At 37.3% G+C, this 24,160-nt stretch overlaps 2 protein-coding genes across 3 annotated transcripts in view; both read left to right on the top strand.

Moving 5' to 3' along the window:
- The first annotated feature begins 3,285 nt into the window (after positions 1 to 3,285).
- The window catches only part of NRIP1 (nuclear receptor interacting protein 1), a 92,058-nt gene continuing 71,183 nt past the window's right edge, over positions 3,286 to 24,160 (top strand). Inside the window, exon 1 of the mRNA XM_073231826.1 lies at positions 3,286 to 3,415. The gene's annotated coding sequence lies outside the window, so the exon portion shown is untranslated. The remainder of the gene's footprint in view (positions 3,416 to 24,160) is intronic.
- The window catches only part of SAMSN1 (SAM domain, SH3 domain and nuclear localization signals 1), a 448,469-nt gene continuing 427,595 nt past the window's right edge, over positions 3,287 to 24,160 (top strand). The window contains exons 1-2 of one of the 2 annotated variants that reach the window (XM_073231830.1): positions 3,360 to 3,415; positions 20,303 to 20,383. The gene's annotated coding sequence lies outside the window, so the exon portion shown is untranslated. Of the gene's footprint in view, positions 3,416 to 20,302; positions 20,384 to 24,160 lie in introns of both variants that reach the window. The other variant, XM_073231831.1, reaches the window with a different exon arrangement.

Raw genomic sequence — 24,160 nt, 5'->3', positions numbered from 1 at the left:
CCAGTCACAAGATGGTGTGAAAAATGCTACAATGGGAGAAATTCAGGGAATAAATCATAAAATTACCTTTCCCAGACTATGTCTTTTTCATGGATAAATATATTGAACCTGAACTATAAGTATCTGATGCCATAGGAACCCTAGGTTTATAAAAATACTTCTGTGTTTAGTATATAAACTAAAGGACATCTTTTTCACATTACAGTTGGTTAAAATGAGAGTTGTCTTCAAAATACAAATTACTGAATAGGCATTCTCATGTTACATATACACCCAGTATCCTTGCAATGACTCCCTTAGACAGGAAATTCAGGTATTGATTTTGCAAAAACAAGGAACAATAAAATAACCCCAACACAATTAGCATGATTAAGTAAAAATGTATTCCACTAAAGGTGTGCAATTAACACTAATACACTACTAAAAAGAGTTCTGGATTTCAATAACTGGATTTCTGTGGGGTTAAGAAGGCAGATTAATAATAATAAGAGGTGAGTAGCTTTGTTAAGCCATCTAACATGTGTCAGTGGCCTTTTTAACACTAGAGTTGGAGGGCAGAACCAATACTTGGCTTGTTGGGTTAACTGTGTAATCTCACTTATTACCAGGTTGTTTATCTACCAACCTCAGTGACCCAAAATCCAGTGAGAAGCAAAAAGAATGCTTTACAAAGCAACATTTAAGTAATTCATTTATCTGTCCTAGAGTCCATGCACTAAGGTTTATATATCTTACTCCGTGGTGAGCACATCAGTCCCTTACAAGAGGCCTATTTAGGTTTACTTTAGACTGAATTGTGACAAGTGAGGCTATCTGGATTCACAGTCTGCACCAGACTAGAAGTTGCTATTCAGAAGAGAAGGAAACTGCTAGAAACAGGCACGCTAGCAACAGAGAAAAAGGACAACAGATTGCCAGTTAGTGAATGGGGAGAAAGAGAAAACACAAAAGGCAAAGATAATCACTAAGTCACAGACAGTATCCTGCAGTCCTTCAGTGCAACCATTGATAGCTCACAATTTTCCTGTTCGCATCCCTAACACCTAGGAAGAAGCCTGATATAGAAAAGGAACTCCATGTGTTTGTTGAATCCACTACAACTTACTACAATAAATACTTTAAATAAAATTAACCTTGAAGTTTCAAGAAAAAGCCAAATGAAGTCCAATAAACAGCTTAGGAAAACAAAAACATGCATAACACATTTTAGAAAATCTTTGTATAACAGTTAAAAGTTTTTTGAAAAAGAAGTTTGACTCCTTAAAAGAGTGAGCTCCAATTATGTTGATCTTCACTTAATTGAAACAGTTCACTTTGCTTTGCATGAATCCTGGATAAATGATGCACTACTGAACAGCAGACTTTACTAAACTGCCTTGAGCAAATTTCAACTGTATATATACAAATAATAAGCTATCATATGAGGTTTAAGCTATATAAGATGGCAACAGATTGCACAGTTGCATCACTGGAGTGATGTAAAGTAACTGTTCTAAAATGCACCATCACAATTAGGCAAAATATTCCTACCATGTGCCCAGTACTGTGCTAGGTGCTGGACTTATTAAGCAATAATTTGAAAATATGCTTTCACTTTTAAGATTGTGAAGGTATTTCCTTATTCATATTTTTCAAGGTTAGGTGAAATTTTAAAAGCACAATACAGCCATTACAAAACAGGCACAGAGTACTGTTTTATGACGTGGATAGCTATTTTTTAAGTGCACTAGCAACTCTATTTTCAAATGCTATAGAATCATTACGGTTATGAAAATCTACATGTAAGAATGGAGTCCCTCATCCATTCATTTGTTGTGTGTAATGTGTTTTAACACAGGCATGCCATTTCGGAGTTTAGGGTGAGGCTAAATTGTACTTTTAGCGTCTTTGTATAAAGCAAAAACAATTTCAGCAACGGCTCTCATTTCCCCTGGTAATTTTTTTCATGCAGAATTACTAAATGATAGATGCTAGAGTGAAAAAGAAATCTGACATCTGGGGAGGTGTTGAAGGGGCTTTAATAGTTCTAGTTAGGTGTTTGGGGAGCAATGAGGATAAGATTTTAAAACACTAAATACAAGAAGGGGGAAATTATGGTTTCGAACGACTCTTTGGCCTGCACTTCCTCTCTTCACCAATCCATCTCCCCCCACCCCCGTGCCAATTTAGAGGCGGGTTCATCGAGATTAGGCTGCGGGGAACCGAGAGGATCCACAGCGCTGCCACCCTGGCTTCGTGATGTTATTGTTATTTCTCATTTGGAGACTGAGGCGGGGAGAAATGCCGAAGAAGTGGCAGCCCTGTTCCTTCTGCCTCGAGTTGTAGGGTCAAATTCTTCCCAGGGATGGAAATTTCGCTGACAGACTCCGCTGGAGACTTCACAGTGACAAAGCAGCTGAAGATAAACCCTGCTTCTGGGTCCTACATCCGTGCTAGGAGCTGAAAGGGGCACTCCTGAGGTCTCCTTCCCAGTTTGTCTTGGAGTCACTCCACATTTATTCCTGGGTGTCTACTACGTGCTGAGCGTGGAGTCAAAGTGACCTGGAGTTTGTGCCTGTGACCCCCAAGATTAAAGCAGGACATACAGATTACAAGGTGGTAGAAGTTCGGGGTGGGTGAGAGGGAGCCAAGGGGATGCGTGTGTGGGGTGAAATTGGAGGAGGGAGACGCCTAAGGCACCAGCCCCAAGGGGGTACCCTGGACGTCCCGGGCCCCAGGCTGTACCCCAAACGCGAGCCTTTGGCCTGTGTAACGAAAACAATCCTCGGGCTCGAGGGAGGAGCTGTCCAGGCGCCTTCGGCGATCGGGGGCGGCTGGGCAGATCCGGGAGCCCAGAACTGCTCGGGCGCGTGAAGCACCCACCTCTCCCGGCCGCCGCGATCCTCCCGCCTCCTCCGCCCGGCCACCGGGAGGGCGTACACAAGGAGGAAAACAACAAAACAGAGGTGGTTCCTCAGCTCCCGAGAGCTGCTGGGACACCAGCCGCTTCCGCCTGCCCGGTGACAATGGGAGGGAGGGGAAAAAAAGGGTTAAGAAACTTGGCTGAAGAGCTGAATGGCGTGGAGCGGCGAGGGGAGGGACTGGGCCGCGGCGGACTCGGCGGCGGAGGGAGGAGCGCGATTGCAGGCGGGTGGCGAGCGAGGCGCTCAAAGTCAGCCTCGCAGACATTGCAGCAGAGCCCCGAACTCGGGAGGAGGCGGTGGCGGAGGAGGAGGCGGCGGCCAGGCGGAGGGACGACGCGGCCCCGCGCCCGCCCGCCCGCGCGCGCCCGCCGGTGGCCTCGCGTCCGCCGCTGTGCTCGGCAGCGCTGCTGGTCAGAGGCAGGAGCTCGCCGGGGCGCGAGGGAGGCCGGGGCGGAGGGGCGCCTTCGTGGAGTGAGCCTGGAGCCCGCGGTTCGGAGCCGCGGCGGCCTCGGGTGAGTGGCGGCCGCGGCCGGGGGCTCGGAAAGCGGCCGCCTGCGCCTCCGGAAACGGCCCGGGGCGGCGTTGGCGTTGGCCGGCAGGGCCGCGGGGGCGTCGGGGCGGCGAGGACGCGCGGCCCGCCGCGGGGTGGGCTCAGCGGCGGGGAGGAATCGTTTCCGGGGAAAGCCCGCCCCTCCTGCCGGGTCCGAATCTCCCCAAGCAGTCGGGGGACCCGGGCGGCGGGACAAGCAAGTTGTGGAGTTGGCCCCGTGCTTACCCACTCGTCCGTGCCAGTGCTGGGCCGAGGGGCGGCCTCCTTGTGTCCCCGGAGGCGGGCCAGACACGGGTGGCCGAGCCGACGTCTCGCCCCGCTCGGCTGCCCTCTCGGCCCTGAGTGCCGGGCGCTTCTTGCCGCGCTGCTCTCGCTCTTGCTGCCCGGGGCGTCCTGGGCGGCGCTGGGCGCAGCTGCCCGCCTCTCGCCCGGGTGCCTCCCTGCTGTGTTGCTCGCCGGATTCCGGGCCAGGGAAAGTGAATGGGAAAAGGGCAGCGTTGCCGGTCCCCACAAGCGCTCCTGGCCCGGGCCGCCGGTACTTGTTCTTCCCCTCCCGAGAGGCTCCTTGGACCCGAGGCCTCAACCATCACTTTACCCCTGAGCCAGAAGCCGGGCTCACGGTTAAGGTGAGCCCCGTGGAGACGGGAGGTTTTGGAGGCTTCTTTTCTCTCCTCTTCTATCTGTTCCTTCCTGATTACTAGTGGAAATTGTTGTTTTATGAAGGGTTTCTCTGGAAATGTTCTACAAACCCTCCCATCTTCTCCAAAATAGTTTCCAAATTTTAATCAAGAGTTGCTGTTAAGTCTGAAGGAACAAAGGAATCAACTGTGTCTTAGAGGCGAACAAACTGGGAGCCTGTGACACATGTTGATTTCTGAAGCACTACAGGAGTTTCTGTCGTGTTTATCCTTAGGCATACTGGGCTCTGAAGATAGTAAAAAGACCAGAATAAATACTTTTGCGGTTTTAAAATTTTTAATAGGACAACTTATTTTGGAAAAAATTTATGATGTGCCAAGTTGTAAGGACTTTTCACCCGGTGGAACTGAGTTGGAGTTAGTCTCTATCACATGAACGTCTAAATGTGAGATTTTGCGGGATGGGGGAGACTATTTTAAGAGGAAGAGAGACCGTCTATAGGTGTCCAGAGTAAAAATGGTTGCCGGGTTATATGTGATGAATGCTCTTTACATTTTGGGGGCAGGGGAAATTTGTAAAGCAAAGGGCTTTGGTAATTTACTCCTTAAAGTTATGAATTGCATTGAACCTGCTTATTAGTGAATCAGAGGTTTAGCAAGTGGGTGGCATCTTCCTGATGTGATTATTCAATGTTTAATCACCAGTTTGCCACCTTTGTTGAAGAAACACTGAAATAAATGGACTTTTAAACAAGTGCTGCTTCAGCTGCCTGGCACCTAAGTGTATGTTGAAATGTTTTTCAACTTGAAAGTAAGTTGCTTTTGTTTTGCCTGGCAGTTTGGTAATGTTTATTGGTTTTAATTGGTTCAGAGTAGTGGCTTCAACCAATAGTTAACTTTTCTCTGCCTGAAATCAGTTCCTATAGACAAATACAACAGACAAATACCCTGCAGGCTGTAGGATTTGTTACACTAGTCTGTTTCATACACTCTTATGGTGAAAGACCTTTCCATACTTAGACCTGAAAGTGCCCTAGGAGTGAAAATAAAAAACATTATATATATATAAAGGATTGTTCATTGTTGGTTTTACTCAAATGAATTCTCTACGGTGCCTTTGAGGTAGTTGAAAACCAGGTTTAATGCCTTTGGGAAGACTGGACTTAGATCCACTTCTTACATCGCCAAACTGCAGAAATTAGATTTTGTTAATTTAAACACCCCAAAATATTGCAAGTTCATAATAAAGAAGTGTCTGAAAAAGAAGCTTAAGGCTCTTCTGATTCTTGCAGTTTTAAGAGCATCATGATAAAAAATAACCTATACTACCACCTAGAGTCTGTTTGTTAGTTTATTGCTCCTAAAGTTTGCTTAAATTGATGTATCTCTTGAGGTTCAGATACGGCCAAAAATGATTAAGAAGTGCTATCTTTCAGAAGACCAGCCAGGAGAACAATTATTTGTGTCATAAATAGCAAGTGTCATTGAAATACCACTGTTGCTTTAGGATTGAAAATTATGACATAGCAAGTTGAATGGCTATTCTCCAAAAGATATTAATTCAGAAGAATTTAAAACAGGGAGTTTTTAGTTTGTGCTCCAAGGTAGCTCTGACTGCTTAAAGACTTTTGTATTGTTACCAGAGATTCAAGAAATTGTACAGATGAAATGCGGGCCATTAGGACTTTTTGAGGTCTAGGTGAAACAAAAACAATGAATAATGAAAAATATAAGGGAGTGTTAAAACCCCAGAAATTCTAGAAATTCAGACGGTAAGAGAGAGTATAGGCTATAGTAGAGTTGTGGTTCAGAGATGTGAAAAATGAAACCAGTGTGAAATAAAGTGGTAATCTGTCTTGCTGGTAGTTTATACATAGAAAAGCAATCTGTTAAATGGGAGAGTTTAAGAAGGCAGTTTTGTTGCCATGTGGCTTATCACTCTGTCCATGGAGGAAGTAACTGTCCTTTAAAATTGTATAACCTGAGAGAAAGATAGTCTTCAAGATCTTTAATTAAATACCAGTTGAACAGAGAGAACTAGAGCACTGTATTAATTCTGTCAAACATCACTACTTTAGAACATTGAGGACAAGTAAAAATGAATTAACTCATGTCTGAAAGCAGAGTTTTATGGAAGGTGACAGTTGAGGCAAAATATGTCAATCTAATGGAACAAATAAGAAGATAAGGAGATATGTCATCCTTGGCTCTCTAGAAAGATGAGAGGGAAGAAGGTTATTACTAATTGTACAGATTTCAATGCAAACCAGTTCTAGAAGATGATGGCATAGAAGTAATTTTAAATCAGAGTTGCTTAGGATATATGACATTAAAGAGATTAGATTTTTAATTTTAATGCTTAAGATTGTGAAACTTAAAAGCTCATATTTTAAGTGTTATTTTGGAAAAGCAATGATATTTTTGTATATCAGGTTAAAAGATAATTATGCCCCAAATAAGTTAAAAAAATCTAATTTTTATCAAGAAAAGATTGTTTACTTTAAATTCTGAAAGGTTCAGTTTTACTTTTACTTTTTAGAAGATTGTCTTGTAGAGTTAGTTTTTAAAGTGTAGGTTTAATAGAGAAGAAGGAATTCTAATTTATCTGTTAATGATTTTGCCTCTCTTTTTATTGCTCTCTCACTCTCTCATCCCCTTTTCTAAGATTAGTAGCTTCTATATCTTTAGATGTTTTCTTCCATGAAAATTGCCTTCATTTGTAGCTTACCTTCTTGGCTGTGGTGGGGGGAAGGTTCTTTATTTTTGTGTGTTTTTCCAATTCGCCTCTTCAAGGGGCTAATACAAAATCAGGGTTGGTTTTGGTTTGTGTTAATAGTGATTCACTGTTACATAGATGAAGACTGGGTAAGAGCATTTGCCATTCTGCCAAAGACCTTTGTACAAGCCATGTTTTCCAGCTGGAGTAATGTTTTTTATGAAAAGCAACTTTTGATTACAACTGAAAAGTCAAAGAAACATTTTCAGTAGAATGTGAGGAAGATTGGGCTTTCAGGTTAATGAGTTGAAATCTGTGAATTAAATAGTTGGAGATGCATTTCCTTAAGTTGTGGTTTTCTGAGGGGACTGTCTGGGGGTAAAATGAGCAAACTCACTCTGTAGTATTTAGATAACACAGTTGGAGAAATACAACACCAGGGTGGTCACTAAGACTTGAGAAGGTAAAAATCAGAAGTGGCAGATGATGAAGTGGGCCAGTGGAATGAACTGAGGAGTATGTCCAGAGGTTGGAATGAACAAAAAGTAAATGGAGGAGAGGGATCTTGTTTCTTGATCCTATTTACATCTGATGCTGAAGCAGGGACATGACTTGCTGATGGTAATGGATTCCTCCTTGTGAGAGAAGCAATATTATATAAATAGTGGTTGTTTGAGGGGGAGAAATGATAATTCCTCATTTGTGCATTTGCACAATTCAATTCCACATTGCAAATTGAATTGTGCATTCAAAACACTTTGTTTTGAATGTCTCTTAGGTATGTCTAAGGTAAAGGATCAAAATTGGGTACCAGAATAGAAATGGTAGTTGCAGTTCATTTGGAAGAAAATGAATTAATAGTAGATCACCTTTTCTTTATTCTTTTAAGATCTTGTGTTTTCAAGGGTCATACGCAATGTGGAAAACAGTGCTGAGGCTTGGGTGGTGCACTGGAGAACTCCCATAGGATTTCTGATAAAAATAAGTTGATGTAAATAACTGCTGAAAGAATGTTTTCTTTAAGCATATTATCTTACTATTCAGAGGTGGGGAGAATATTGGAGCCAAAGAGTCAGGGTTTCTTTGCAAATTATAGTGAAGGTGCCCATCTTTTTGTTGTTATTACTGTTGTTCCTTGAAATTTAATTTTCAGTTTGATAGCTATGGAGTATTGAGGGTTCTAAAAATTAGAGTTCATGTAGAACAGAACTTTCATTTTGCTATAGGTATGAAGGGTAGTTTTAATTTTTCGTAATACAAGTATTGAGATAAGTAGGATGTTAATACCAATTGTCACTGTTACAGTACGTATTCTGTATTATGAACCTTGATTCCTATACTATCTTGCAAATATTACAATTGTATTATAAAATCTGGGCTATTTAGAGGTATCAGAACCCCTGAAACATAGATAATTTTTCTTAAGTTCATAAAATATTGAAAAGAATAAGAATGAGGAAAAATAAATGTGATACAGTTTACCATTGTATTAGGATTTTTCTAGCAGTAAAATGAAAATCAGATTTGAAGAATTTAGAAGGCTTGGCAGCTCAGAAATGTAGGAGGGAGTCCCTGTTTAGAGTTAAAATAAGGACTCCACTATTGTTACTTATACATAAAGAAATTTTAGTTCATCTGATTTGTTTTTTGGTTGATAGAAATTCAAAAAGAATTCTGGAATATGTTGAAACTTTGGCTAAGAGGGTGTTTGTGCCCATCTGTTCATCCATCCATCCTCCCTCCTTCTTTTGTTCCTTCTTCAATAAATAGGGTTAGGATTTAAAAAAAAAAAAGAGCATTTTGTTAAGAAACTTGGAAGTAGAGTTGCTTCTTTGACAGGGTTAATGGTTGTGCTTGAAAATCAAAGCTAACATGGTTTACTCTCCCAGAAAAAATTTTAACTTGGTACACCTCAGGGAATAAAAGCTCTAAATTAAGTCCCATCTTGCCTTTTTAACTTTATGTCATTTAGCAAAAATATCTTTTAAGGATGGGAGGAAGAGACACTTACTTGCTTTAGATTCCAGGTCACTGTGTGACTAAGCCTAGTGTTTCAAGAAATATTAAACTACAAGTCTGCTGGGATTTGAGTCATCAGTTTAAGATACCCCTGGGACCAGTACAACTCTGGTTGACCTGATGTAGGTGTTCATTCAGTGATATGGTGGAAAGGAGTCTGTCACTCTTGGACTTCTAATGAAGAAAGTTATTTTTCAGTCACCTGTTAAATGAGTCAGGGCTGCTGCTTTTTTAAAAATCTTTAACTGCTAGTGGAGTGAGGACAACTCAGTAACTAAGTAGTTATAGTCCTCTTATTAGTGGTATGCTTTGATTATTTTACTTTTCCCTTTACCAGCTATTTGAGGGTTCTAGGCAAAAGTCAGGTGATTGGCTTTCGGTGGATAAGAGAAGAGCTTAAGTCACATAGTGGCTGAGCTAGTTCTCCTTGTAGTTGTATGTTTTAAGTTGTTGAATTTGCCTGTACTATACATAATAACATGTGAATGTTAAATATGTTACTGAATTTTAGAAAGTCAGTAATAGATAGGAAATTATGTTTCTATGCCATCTTAAATGAGAATAGTATCATAATTGTTGTGTGATTTAATGACAAAATGTGGGGATAAGAGTGCCTAAAATATTACAGGACACAGTTTGAGAATTAGAAGTTCAGAATGAAGAAGGCACTTCTCTCTTGAGGAGTTTGACTAGAAATTAAGAGATATGAAATATGTAAGGGATGGTAACTGGTTTTTGAAAAGTATACTGCTTTAGGTTTTTTTTGATTCCTGAATTTGTGAATTTATAGTAATCTACAAGAGAGTAGTAGATTTATACACTGGGAATGAAACAAGTTAAGAGAAGGAAGAAAGACAGATGAAGGTGGAGAACATCAAGAAAAAGTATTTGAAAATATGTGAAACACTCCTAAAAGGGATATAAAAAACATTCTCAAAATGAGCTAATCACAGTTGCAGTGTTTTCCCTAAAGGGAATATTTGCACAGTGGGTCATGTAGGCTCAAGTTTGATTTTTGAAAAACATACTTTTTAAAAAGTATTTCTGTTTTGTAATTCTACACATACTTTTCTAGCTTGTATTCTACTACCTAAACAATGTATGATACAGATAAAGGGAAAGTATTTTTATCTGTTTGGATAACATCTATAGAACAAGGGAGTTAGATTTGATTTCTGAATTCTGAAACTCTCTGTACAGCAATATATACTATATAGTGACAGTAAGCAGTAAAGATTTCAAGCCTCTGTTTTTATTTATTTATTTATTTTTATTTTGATATCATTAATCTACAATTACATGAAGGACATTATGTTTACTAGGCTCCCCCCTTCACCAAGTCCCCCCCACATCCCCGTTCACAGTCACTGTCCATTAACATAGTAAGATGCTGTAAAATCACTGCTTGTCACCAAGTTCACAGTCACTGTCCTTCAACATAGTAAGATGCTGTGAAATCACTACTTGTCTTCTCTGTGTTACGCAGCCCTCCCTGTGCCCCCCCCAACACTATACATGCTAATCGTAATGCCCCCTTTCTTTTCTTCCCACCGTTATCCCTCCCTTCCCACCCATCCTCCCCAGTCCCTTTCCCTTTGGTAACTATTAGTCCATTCTTGGGTTCTGTGTTCAAGCCTCTGTTTTTAAAAGGAGTAGAGGTGAATATGTCCCTTTTGACCTATAGGTGTCATTTTCTCTATTTTACAGATAAAGAAACCTAGTCTGACAGATGCCTGAGGAACTTGTCTAAGGTCACACAGCTAATTTCATTGAAAATGATTTGCTTTTTCATGGGAATATGCCACTGGGATAATCCATCTCTGTCCAGTTTTTAGAAAGCCATCCAAAAAAACCTGCTCCCAACCTGATAGCCACAGAACTCATGCAACACATACAGCCCATACTGGATTTGCGAAGACCAGCCTCTCTGAGGGGACACACTGTTTGCAGCTGATGAGTCTGCAACAGTTGATGTTAGATCTCAGAGAGCTGATACCCTGCTCTCTGCTCTTACCTGAGAGAGGAGTCACCAGCAGCAGCCATGAAGGCTCCTTCCCTATGCAGACACTAGTCCTTGTGAAGTGTACCACAGAATTACCCTAGAACATGTTTCTTGATCTAATTCATTAAAAAAGCTTGTCATGATCTTAATCTGGATATTCCCAAGGCCAGTTATGTTTGCCCACTTCAAAGGGAAGTTACAGCAAATTCAGATCCATAGCTCTTCTCATTGAAAAGTTAAAACTCTTGACTATCATGGTTCTTAAAATGTCAGCACTTTTGTGAATTTGTTGGATGAAGTGGAAATAGGGAGATGAGGAGTATTCTACTCATTTTGGGAGTATACCATGGTCAGGAAAGACTTTTAGCTGGAGAGGTTTGTGGCCTATAGTGTATTGCAAGTTTACATTAGGCATGTTCTTTTATTTTTGAGGCCATGAGAAATGGAGTTATAAACCTCTCCACCTCTTTTTATTTGCCTCATTTAAAATTTATGGAATTTTGAACCCAGAAGAATCAAACTGAGGGTTCCCTTTCCATTAAAAGGCATAGTCAAATTGAAAATATATTGGAGATGCAAGGATGAGTAATAAGGCTCATATACATAATATTTCCTTGTGTGCTTTGGATTTTGAATTGCCAAGAAAATGTTGGAAAAACAAAAGGGTTTGTATAAAAGCTGCAGAGGAATGTTTTGCAACAATCTTTTATTAAGAGACTATATCATATTGGGCCAAACAAGAGAGAAAATATGTAAGTGAACAATCTGGGTGAAGAAATCTTTTTGGAGTTCAGATATGTGTTTATATTATTTCCCTAACCTGCCCATGCCTTTTAAAAAAGTTTAATTGAAATAGACTGGATTTGTATGAGGCCAAGGATTGAAGATAGAAATTGTTGATTCACCATCTGGTTCTTTTGCAATATCTAGATGTTTCATGTTATTGAGGCAAAACTCAAAGCAATGCATTATTAACTTTGTTAGTAAAACACTACTCTTACCTATCCTGGTGATTCTTAACTAACCTGAATTAATGTCACCTTTCTTCTGTATTTTTGCTTTTTTTTTTTCACACTTTGAATTTCTTTTGTTTGGCCTTTAACAAATTGAAGTAATTTCATAGACTCCTTAGATTTTCAGGTTGGAAGGGAATTTGGCAAAAGTTGTGGGTGCTCTGGGTTTACCCTTACTTGTTCTAGAGGTACCTTGTGCCACTTCCCCATTTTCCCACCAGTCTGTTTCTAGAGGCATCTTGCTTAATGGAAAAGTATATAGGATGGGTAGTTTGTGTGAACTGTCAGTCAAGTAGTGATAAATGCTACCATTTAACATTTATATATTTTTTTCTTTTCTCTTGATCCTTCTTCTTTCTCTTATTTTCTCTATTCCACTCTTGCCTGTCTTCTTCTTTTAATTGACAGGGGTATCCTTGTGAACCAATGGAATAAGTGATTACTTATCTTACAACATTTTTGTCATTGTTAGTTTTAAATTTCCAAACATTTATTTTTTAGAGAGGAGAAACTAAAGCCCCTAAGAATTTAAATAAATTTAAAATTCATACTGTTAGTAGTTGGGTAAAGCCAGTATAAGAAATGAAGTCTTGATTTATTGCGCACTTTTTGTTTGTTTGTTTTGCTAAGGCAATTTGAGAAAGAGGGGCATGTGTACTAGGTGTTAAGGAGTAGGTAATTACTTCTGGTGAAGGGTCTAGCAGTAAAGTCTAAGCTAACCCCTAGAAAGGGGCTATGACAACCAGAAGGACTGGGTCTTTAGAAGTGAAGTGAGGAAGGGCCAGCTTTATCACCTTGCTTTTGGAGCTGGTTATCTTCCCATGCAATTAAAATATTTTATTCAGAATAGTCTTATGATTCATTTGACATCTAGTACTGAGAATGTACTTTCTAGGCTGAAAATTTAAAAGAGAAGTTTTGCAGTACAGGTGTGCATCTGTTCGTGCAATGACTTTGTTTTTACATGTTATGTACATTTTGAGTTCTATTTAAAAATCAGTAGGGGAACTTTCTGTTTGTAGGTTTGCAGAACCAGGTGGGTGCCTTTAGTTGACTAGTGTGATCAGAGCACTCACAGGCCAGTAATGTTGTTAAGACCATTAGTGAAGGTGGTGATTGGGTCTATTGGCTCAGTTGGGAACAATGCAAAGGTTATGGACACCATTCCCATATTCTCCTATCTATGAAAGGTAACAAATAAGATAAGAGAGCACTGTCTGAGCTAGTGGTGATAATGTGCCCTGAACCAAGTACACCTAGGTCTACCCCTGCTGGGAAGAGAGCAAGAGAGAGAAGAAACTTAATGGTAGCCATTTATATGAGCCATAGGTTGACCACATTCTGACCTTGGTGAAACAAATTGGAAAGGAGTATCCTCAGACAAGTGAGCAAGAGGGTGTGGTGCTCAATGTAGACCCCAAACCTCTAACAAGATCAGATTTGTCTCATAGTGCTCTGTATCCCTGATTGCAGTAGTCACATTTGTTTGATGTCTGTCTTCCTCAGTAGATGGTAAAGCTGCATAGAGTGAGCTTATTCTTGTGTATTGTTGGTGCTGTAGGAGCCTGGCACAAAGAAAGCTGCTAAAAACATATGCTGAATTGAACTGTACCTGTCCCAGCTATTAGTAGAATCTGGCTTTTTTGGGTCAGGAATGGAGCCTTTATGTATTTATACATAACAGCTACTAATTATTAATTCTAACATGCATACTAGCTGCTGTTCTACATTTTTTTCTTTAGTCTATTTAAATTAGAACTTCTAAAAGGAATAACATTTCTTCCTTAAAATTGATCATCTTTTTTCCAGGCATATTAATTATGAAGGAAAAAGTGAAATTGTTGGTGTGACATAATAATTACTTGGCACTTGAAATCATTTTGTAGAAATACACAAATTACAGTTAATTAGAAAACATGTTCTGAAAAATCTATGGGGGCAACGCTTACATTTTTTCTTAAGGAAATGAAACAACATATTTCTAGAAGCTGTTAGTAGTGTCCTTTAGCTTCACTTCCAGTAGTCATAAAGGTCCACTAGTTCAGCACATTTAACTGAATTCGATTTGGCTAGTTGAGAAGATGGAGGCATTTCAAAATCTCCTGTCTAGAGTTAATTCTGCAGTTCAGTTATCTTAAAAGTTAGATGGTATCAAGAATGTCTTTGTGATTCAAAACCTATTAAGTTATAGAACTTAAGTAGTATATGAAACCTTTTTGTTATTTTTTTAAAAATTATTATTTGCTGTTCACTAGAAGTGGATTTTTTGCTTGTTAGAACACTGTTACGTTCAACTAGATTAATAATGCCAAAGCAGAAAAAATTATTTAAAAATGGACCTCAGGAATTTCTAGACCAGCAGTTTTCAGATGGTAAAGAAAATGTATAGATAACCTGGGATTTATTTACAGGATTAATAGAGATTTAACAAATGCTCTTAAAAAGTTTAACCCAGTTTCTTGCTTTGTGAAGACAAAGTTTTTTACAAAACTTTATGCACTGCTGCAAGTAGATGTCTTTTGTAAACAAAAAACAGCTCTAATCACTGTCTACATATTTGTCCATGTATCCACATGATTATAAATCATAGCAAAAGAAGAAATACAGGCTAATGAACACCCAAAGTAAAAGAGTAGAAAAATTAGCACATTTACTATTTATGTGTTATATTCTGTGTTTTCATCAACATTTACATCTTGCATATATGAACTGCCTTTGTCTTTCATTGTTCCTTTGTGTCAGTCAATGTGAATTAGAGTGCATAAATCTATATGATTTTCCTAGATTCATAAATCTAGTATGAATTTCCTACTGTTTAATTCCTTAGCAGAGCCCCAACTTAATTTCTCTTATAATGTACTGACTCTTGTAAGTAAGGCATGATACCTCATTTAAATTAACAGTATTATTCTTTGCAGTAAAAAAGGCAAATGAGACTCTGAATCATTGGTTTGCTGGTAGTTGTCCCTGCTACAAGTGTTATATTAGCTCTGACTATTACTCATCTATCCATGTATTTTACATTTTATACATCTTTGTGTGTATTCCTTCTGATAATGCCAAGAGATGTTTTCCTTTGAAGATATCATTCTAATAACATGAACACATTCACTTTGAGTTTTAAACTGTTGTTTCACATTCTCTTATTCCTCCTTAAATAAATAAATTCTGTCATTGGAATTACTCATCATTTTAGCACAACTACAAAGACTAAAATACATGATGATAGCATGTTACTTTAGGCTACATTCTATTTACAATCAATTTTAAAGTTTTTTGTTTTTATTTTTTGGAATTCTGATGAATGTGAACTGCAATCCATATACATATATGTGTGAAGAAAATACATTTTAAAAGATATCCAGCTGTGAATTTGTCCACTGGGAATAAATAATAAGTGGTAATTGATTTCTGTAGCTGAAGTCATTTTCTTTTTTGAATGCTTGAATGAAGCATCAGGAAAGAAAAAAAATATATATTTGTACACAAATTGCCTTGTGAGTATTGCAGAATTTAGCAGTTTTCAATGACTAATACTTTGAAATAGAAAAAAAATAGTGATGAGATAGAAAGCTTTGTTGTGAGGAGGAAAGGAAAAGTTCTTTCTAAACATTTTTGACATGCCCATTTATTTTGCTTTAGGCTATTTGTGTAGTGTATTCTAGAGGGTGGTGATAGGTAATAATTTGTGCTGAAAATATTAATATTCTTAATGCACTGCTCAATGGTTTAACTATTAATCAGAGATAACATGGAGAGTAAAGGATTAGAGCTCGAGATTAGATAGGTTTCAGTGTGGCTCTGCTGAAGCTATGAAATGAGAGTCATTTAATGTTTTCTGGCCTCAGTTTGTAAAATAAGGTGGACTAGAATGATAATTTGGTTCTTCTTGACTCAATGAGAATCAGTATCACTTTGAAAGTGAGGTTTTACTGTTGCATTCAGTGAGTAACGGTGCATAGAACTATGGGCTGGAAGGATGTGCCTTACGATTTTTTGAGCTTAGCATTTAATATTTTACAGCAAAGTTTTTAGTTTAACATAATTGAACTTGTACTAGATAGGGTTAATAGGCTAGAACAAAAGGTCAAAGCATAAGGCATTAGGCTTAATTAAGGGAGAGCAGGAGTGGCAGGAGTGTGTGACAGTTAAATGGGTTTCCCACAGACTAATGTCGGTTACAGTGCAACCATGCCTCAACTTAAGTGGGTTATTTTGTGCAAAGGGCAGCAGTGATTAGCAGTTTGACATGCCAGACACTTCTGGCCGATCCCATCTGTTTTAGAGGTTAAAAAAGCACACCTTTATGAGCTGATGGATTGATTTGTGTGCCGGTCTGGTAAAGATTAGAAGTCCAAGGCCAATGCAGTAAATGTCAGTTACAGAATATTGTACTTTCTTCGTTGGCTCATTGTTTTAACCGTCAAGTGTTTTATAATGGGGAATAACTGCTGTTTATGGTCTTGAATGCAGGAGGGTGGGGTAACAGGTGAGAGAGGAAGAAAAATGTTTCCTAGATGGAATTGTGAAGTGACATATTCTGTAGCAGGTGTTTGAAAAGGAGATAGGGCCTAGTCTGGATACCCTTGATTTTATGGAGTGGTTTCTACAATTTGTGTCACTTTTTTTTAGAGTGTTACCTGAGCAACCCTGTCGGTCCAGAATTTTACTTTACATACAGTATTGATGTTTAATTAGGTACTTTTTCAGACAGATGGATAGCTTATCTTCATACTGCTCTATAATATTTTAAAAGTGTAACATTTTGTTGATTGACCTCCTGAGGAAGAGGAACAGGAAGAGAAAAGAGAAAATAGGAAGAGGCATACATACATACACACACACACACACACACACACACATACTTGCTTTCTAGGTAGGAGTTACTACATGCTCACCTGAGGCTGATTCATGCCAATAAAATGAAGTGTGTTTGAGTCTAGACTCAGACTTATTTCTTTCTTCAAATTTGAAAGCTGTGTGATGCCATTAATGTAGTTGATTTTCAGTTCAAGATTGTAGCTCATTTAAAAGATACACAAAAGCTAACTTGTGGTATAAAAATTGGCTTTAACATATTCTGATATCCAAGGAAAGGAAAATCCTAATTTTTGTGGATGAGATAGAACTTTAGATACTGTGATCATAATCAATGAGCTTTAGGAACATAAAGCATTAAGTCTTTTGGATGGACAGAGGGAAGTGTTTGAGAAACAACAAGAAGTTATCTTTATCAGAAAACTTTCATCAACCTGAGATTTGAGTTCAAATAGAAATATGACCAGGAACACTAGAAATAATATTAGAAAATTCTGATTAGCTCCCATGCTTTTATCTTTGTCAAAGGATGTGAACCTCTAATTGCCTATTACGTATATATACAGATTATATATACCATGTTAGACCCTGAACTGTTTCTAATACAAAGAAAATTAAAGTATCTAAAAGAAGATATGGCCACTGAACGTTATAATGTGGATGACAATAATAACTAGTACTTTAAAAATTATATGTAAGAATTTATTTTACTACAGAGCCATTCCAAAGTGAATTGGCTCAATTTATAGAGAGAAATTGAGGTATATTCCCATTTAAAAACTACAAAGGAATAGCATTGTATTGGAGTTTATTTAGGAACATAAGACTTAAATAAGTGTGTATTCATCCTCTGTTCTTTGTGCAGTAGCATCAGTTGAAGTGATTTGGATCTGATACAGATTTACATGAAAAAGTCTTGCTCTTCTATGAAGAGAGGTAAAGAAGCATACATTTTATATCATGAGTTCTTTTCACCAAACCATTTTTAAATTGCAAAAGACTGGCTTGAGTAGTATAAAAGCATTGGGTAGTAAATTAAATATGGGACAGAAACTTCTTAAATGAATCTCCTAGTGATGTTATAGTAAACCTAAAACAAATATTTGTTACTCTACATTTGTACTAATATTATAAACATTTCTAAAGTACCCTAGATCCTATCCTTTCAGTTCCCTTCTCTTCAGTAAATTCAAGTGTCGATAATCACTAGGTTGTGTTAGAATTTCACAAAAGGGAAATACTGTGTAGGGTTACCTTGTTTTTGTGTGTTTTTATATATTCGGAGGTTTTTAAAGAATATGCATTGTCCCTTAAAATTTGTGGTAGTCAGTTTCTGTCAGTGTTCTGTATATTCTTACTTTTGCTAATGTGGTATTTTGGCTTTAAGACATAGAAAGTCTGCTCCTCTAAGCAAATTAGTTGAACATATGTTTGTTTAGGTTATAAAAATTGAAAGCAGAAACTCTTAATATTCTTAGGATGCTGTGTTTGCAATCCTTGTCCTAAAATTTGTTACAGCTTTGTAACTGGAATTTTAGTTGTTATAAATTTTTATGAGACAATGGAAAAAATTATAGCCTTATTTCATCTTTTGATTTTGAATACTATTAGGGCATAGAATTGCCCTTTAGGCAGATTGATTTTAATAAGAAAGCCATTAAATACGATGAACTTATTCAAATACACATTTTTAGTATATTTTATCTATATACTTATATTGATACAATCAGTGTTTATATGTGTCATATAGTTCAAATAGAGATGTCTGCACCTGTTGATTGCATTAAGCATTTGGTGTCTCCTATGGAGGGAAGAAGTTGCTACCACACTCTAAATGGATTATTCCTCCCTAGTAAATTGTGCACATTTTACTTTTTTGTATTCTGTGACATTTTAGCCGGTGACTTCAGCCCAGAATAGTTTCACAGTCATGTAAATGGATGCAATTAAGGTATTGCTTATCATCTTACATAGTTCAGATGGAACCTTATTGGATAGAGAGGTTTGTTTGTTTTATGAGGAAGGTCAAAATAAGGTTAAATTTTATCATGTAAAGTGATTTGGTAATGTTTTTATTTAGCTACCGAAAATGTAGTGTCCTAATAGGAAATGATGATTTTTTTTTTAATTATTAGGAGTTCTCTTCAGGGTTTGTTTTGGGGAACATTTTTCCCTCAGATATAATTCTAAGTATCTTTGATTTACACATGTAGATGTAATTCCCTGCTGTTGACTGGGGAGTAGTTTAGGAGCTGCTGATGTATATGATTACAGTATTTGTGTCACTTATCATGCTGGTTGATACAGGACCTCAGACAGCAGGACTAGAGTCCCAGTTCACCATGGCAGAAAGGAGACCTGCCTCCCAGCAGGGCTGATTGTCTATAGGGATTAGGAGAGTTCTGACACAGATAATAGAAGTCTTGCTGATGAAGTACTGGGGTGGGAAGTGGCAAGAAAATTAAAAGAAAGGCAAGTATTCTTTATTGTACTTTGGCCCATGTAACTGCCTTGTCATTTTATGGTGTTAGTTTTAATTCAGCATAATGTATTGATAAAGTCTCAGATTGACTGATTGATTAAGCAGACATTTACTGAGCATCAGCTCTGTGCCTTGCACCATAATAGGTATTGGGAGATTCAAATGTGAATGAAGGGATCACAGTCACTTAATTAACAATAAGCAAGATGCAGAGAAAGTGACCTAGAGGCATAGAAATTGAAGAGCCTGCTTCTCCAGGATGTTGAGAAAGCATCACTCAAAGAAATTTGGTACCAGTGTGTGGTTTTAAGGAGACTGAAGGGTGCTGATAAAATGAAATGAGAATGAAAAATATCTCCTTCATTTTGAGAGCTTTATGTTGAGGTTTATGAATTTATTTGTGGGCTAACCTATAATCCTTGAAAACTGTTCATAGGCTATGGGATAGAAATTGAGAATTCTAGAAACGTAAACCAGATACAGGTGCAGTGACTTGATATAAATGAAGTGCTGCTATAGAGGAATCAGAGTTCTCTCATGCCTTCATCATCAACTGCCTTCAGTGTCCATTGGCCTTTTGATCAATATAAAGATTCTTGCATCACCACAGTATACTTCAAAGTATAAACTATGTCTCTTATTGGTCAGAAACTTTTTCACCTTCTCTTTTGTTCCTGAGAGTATAAACTTTCCCACATGCTGATGTCATTCTGTATCTAGGATGGTTCTGAATTTAATGTTTTTTGTTCCTAGTGTTGTAGGGAAAAAAAAGGAAGTGTTTCAAACTATGTCTTGACTACCAAATAACTCTAATACTTTTTTCTCCCAGAATACTTCACCAGAATTCCTTTTCATAATAGACATTAGCTTCTCATTTCCTTGAGAATAAGTGATAGTATTTATGTAGCATAAAGATAGTATATTTTGGTAAATAATTTTATAATGCAGATTTTTCATCAGATGTAGTCAACAGCTGTGCCCAAGAAAGGCATGTATAATTAACAATATTTTATAATTAAGAAAATTACGATGTCTTTCAGTACATCGTTTTTTGTTTTTTTGAGACAGTTTTAGTTAATAGTTAAGATTCTGTTGTAAAACATGCTATTGAAATTCTCTGAGCTAAGATGCACTGTAAGTAACACTTCTCTTAATTTTCAGGGAGTGTGTCGATTGTGAGCTATTTCAGAACTCTGTTCTCAGGACTCATTATTTTAACATTTGGAAGAAACACATCCAAAGGTATTGTATTTTGTCTCATTGCTTCATTTTTAATAATATAGTTAAGTCTTTCCAATTATAGGAAAGAAGGAGTATTATTCCCATATTTTGTTACTTGCTTTTAAGTTTCAGATATTGATAAACTATTTTGACATTTGTAACAGAAGAGAGGGATATAGTTAAGTGTCAGTAAATTCTGAATTTTGTGTGAGCTAAAGAAATCTGGTGTTGATGGAACCAGATGTGCCTATTTTAAACATCTAATGTTAAATGTTTTCATTTCAATATAATAATGTATATCAGTTAATAATTAAAAGAAAGATTCCTGTTTAAGGCATCGTGAAATGCACATTAAATAATCAGGCAGTCTTAAAATACCTTCTGCCTAGGACAATTCTACCTTCTAGTATAGGTATCAGCTGCCATCTGTATTTCCATTAGTCTTTCGCCAAGATCCATGGACTTTTGACCAGGTCACTTGACTCTGTCTATGAATGTCCAGCTACTATCTGCATTATGTGGTTAGGTTGGTGTGGCATAATTATTCATCTGATTGCAGACCCTGAGTCTCAGGACCTGTAATGCATTACTAGGAAGGAAAGATATTACAGTCATCAGTTAAGAAACTACCTGTTTTGTGTTATTGTCATTTGCAATCCCGTGACCCCATGTGGCTACACCAGTTGATTTGGCTGAAGTCAGCAGTGAACACTGTCCCCTTCAAGGTTTCCTTCTTGGTGTCTACCTTTATACCTCCCCTAGGTCTTATGTTTTCCTTTTCAGAAACTTGCCAGATGTCTTGCTTAGAGTAGAAACAGACAAAGGAAGGACATATAAATATATTTAATAAAATAATGTGTTTATTAAAGTTGTGGTGAATAGGTCAACTTCTTTGAGTAAAACTTATTAACTGAATATCCATGGTTTATATTCACATGAAATAACACAAGTCAGTTTTACAAATTTTGTGAATCATTTCTTAGGCAGTATGATTTTCTAGGATTGGATGAATATAGTCTTTTATGTTTCATTAGCACATCATATCAAACTGTTTTGTGGAAACTGTTCAGGATTATTCACTTTTGGCAAAACAGCATTTTCTCTTTCCTCCTGTCTATAACGGAAGAGGCTAAGAGCAAATATAGTCAACATATGATAACAGATAACCATATATATGACTGTTTCAAAGATCATTTTCCTAACAGGAAGAATTCCAAGTTTTGGTTTCTTTTATTTTTCACCTTCCTCTTCCAAATTCAAGCTTTAGTACTTCATGATTGTTAGACAGTTACTGCAATAGCTTTCTAATTAGTCTTTTATTTTTTAGTTTGTATTATCCAACACATTCTACACTCTATAGGACAACAGAACTTCCTGATAAAATGTATCATACTCTGAACAAAGGTATTTGCTTGCACCATAAACCTCAAGTCCTATTCCTTATAAGCCTTATGCATAAGCTATTTGCCTTATCTATTTCAGACATGTTAACTGAGCATTCGTATACTGCTGCACTGTTTTTTGCCATCTTCCTCTGAGGTGTCTTGTGATTCCCACTTGTTTCTTTTACCATAATACTACCCATCCTGTGATTTTAATAATCACCCTAAAGAAAGGAACCTGTGCCCTCTTTCACTCTCCCTTTGTAGTTGATAAGTACCACTCACCCTGCATTTATATATTTATTTCTTCAGCAGGAATGTAGACTTCTAAAGGGAAGCGTGCCATACCATTTATAAATTTGTAATTTACAAAGCATCCAGCTTGATGCCTCACATATATAGGGTGTTAAATCAGGTGTTGAGGAGACAACTCCAGGGTCTATCCTGGAGCTTTAGAAACAATAAAAAAGGGATAAGAATTCATCCTCTGTTACATTATGCGTTATTTAGACATATTGTTCAATGGTTTTTGCATATGCTTTGTGTGAAGATAAAATGATAGCATGAGTGTTAGACTGAATTTGTAGGGTCCATAGTGTGATACATGTAATTTGTGATAGTACCCAAACTGCAGTTTGTTGAATACTTAAGTTCCTTTGGCTTAACTTCATGTGAAACATATAAAGTTCCTTACCTGAATAATGACAGGATTGATTTCAGATGTTAGCTGAGTGTTTACTATAATAAGTCTCTACTAATTCATCTGAAACAAGAAAACACAGATGCCTTCAGTGAAAGCAACAAATTATCTGTTTAGAATGCAACCATTTCAAAGATGAATGAATTTTTTAGTTTTGTTAACTTTCCAAAATTGATCCTTAATTCATTATACTGAATTACTTTGGGGTAAAATACATTTTTTGAAAGGTATCATTTCGCAGATTTCTATAAATTTCTCAAAGGTGACTCCATCCCTGTCAATTAAATTTCCTAGGAGTATTTAAAACTAAATAGCTTACCTGTCTAGTGGAGGTTCTAAATGGGAGTGAACTTGAGATGTTGAACTTTTTTTTTAAAATTTGATTTGGATATAGTTCTGGTGCTTAGAACAGTATCTAGGAATGGAATAAGTTTCTGACTTTGAGAAATTTTTTTTTCCCCCTTAAAAATAAAATCTGAGTATCATGTTTCCCTGGGTGGTAGGCTCTAAATTAGTTCATAGCAAGATAGGTTGAGGTTCAGGGAGGAAACAACTTTCATAGAACCAGCATCTTAAACCATGAATACTATCATTACACATAAAGTTGGCCCTGAAAATGCAGGCCTGTGTGGTCTTGTGTGTTTAAATGGGCAGATGGTGATACAAAGTGGTAACAAAGACTAAATTTGTAAGGAAGAGGCAGTGGTTGTGGTTCCTAAGTCTTCCTTACTCATAACAAAATATGTTACTCAGTTTGGATAATACTCTTTAGGCAACTAAACAGGTTTGGGAAGGGAACTTTATTATAGGCTACTTGGATATATTTAGGCAGTCAGTATCCAGAGCCCTTATTTTATTATCAAGGTCATAAAGTTTAGAAAATATGTAGCCTTTTTCTTTAATGGTGTCTGAAAAAGTCAATCCTGTGGTTTTACTTTATATTACAAACAAAAATTTTGAAAGAATGTCTGTTTACCCTAATAGTAAATGGGTATAACCTGACAGTGAATGTTAATAAAGTTTCTTTGACAAGTGTATGAAAAATATATGCTACAGTAGTGTAACCGCTCTTCATCTTGGTTACTGTAATATAAAATAGGGATCATCATGCTGACTTTTTTTTTTTTTACACCAAAATGGTATGAAACGAATTTATATAAACTGTTTAAAACAGTCTGGCATTTAGCTTTGTTTCTGATAGGCTCATCACATGATACCCAGTCATTTACCTTGTAACCTTGTATTTTAAAACAAATCATTTATTAGGGAAAGGATTCCTGTTTTTACCTGAGAGAAGGCAGGAGGATTTATTTTCTTAGTTTTATTTAAAAAAAAAATTTAACCCAAAGGATTTATTTCTTATTACGTCTTGTGTAGACACTAAGAGTAGCCATCATCATGGCCACATTTTAATAGTGATGTGTGAATGCTGGTTTTAGAATCATATGATTTATATTTGAGCCATAGCTTACACACAGTCTATTAGCAGATCATTAGCCTGAGCCTCAGTTTCCTGATCTGTAAAATGAGGATACAACCTACCTCACAGGAATATTATGCAAAGCAAATAAGGAAATAAAGTTTGTTGTCACCAGTGTAATGTTCTAGAAAGATAATATGTTGTTGACAATATTGTTAATTCTATAATTTCAAAAGAAAATGTTTTGGATGACTACTGTTTTATTCAGTAGCACACCCTTTTACATTAGGACCTTT

The sequence above is a fragment of the Manis javanica genome, chromosome 3 (assembly GCF_040802235.1).
Source record: "Manis javanica isolate MJ-LG chromosome 3, MJ_LKY, whole genome shotgun sequence".
NCBI lineage: Eukaryota > Metazoa > Chordata > Mammalia > Pholidota > Manidae > Manis > Manis javanica.
The sequence above is the reverse complement of the archived record's forward strand: the minus strand, read 5'-3'. Positions and strand labels throughout refer to the sequence as shown.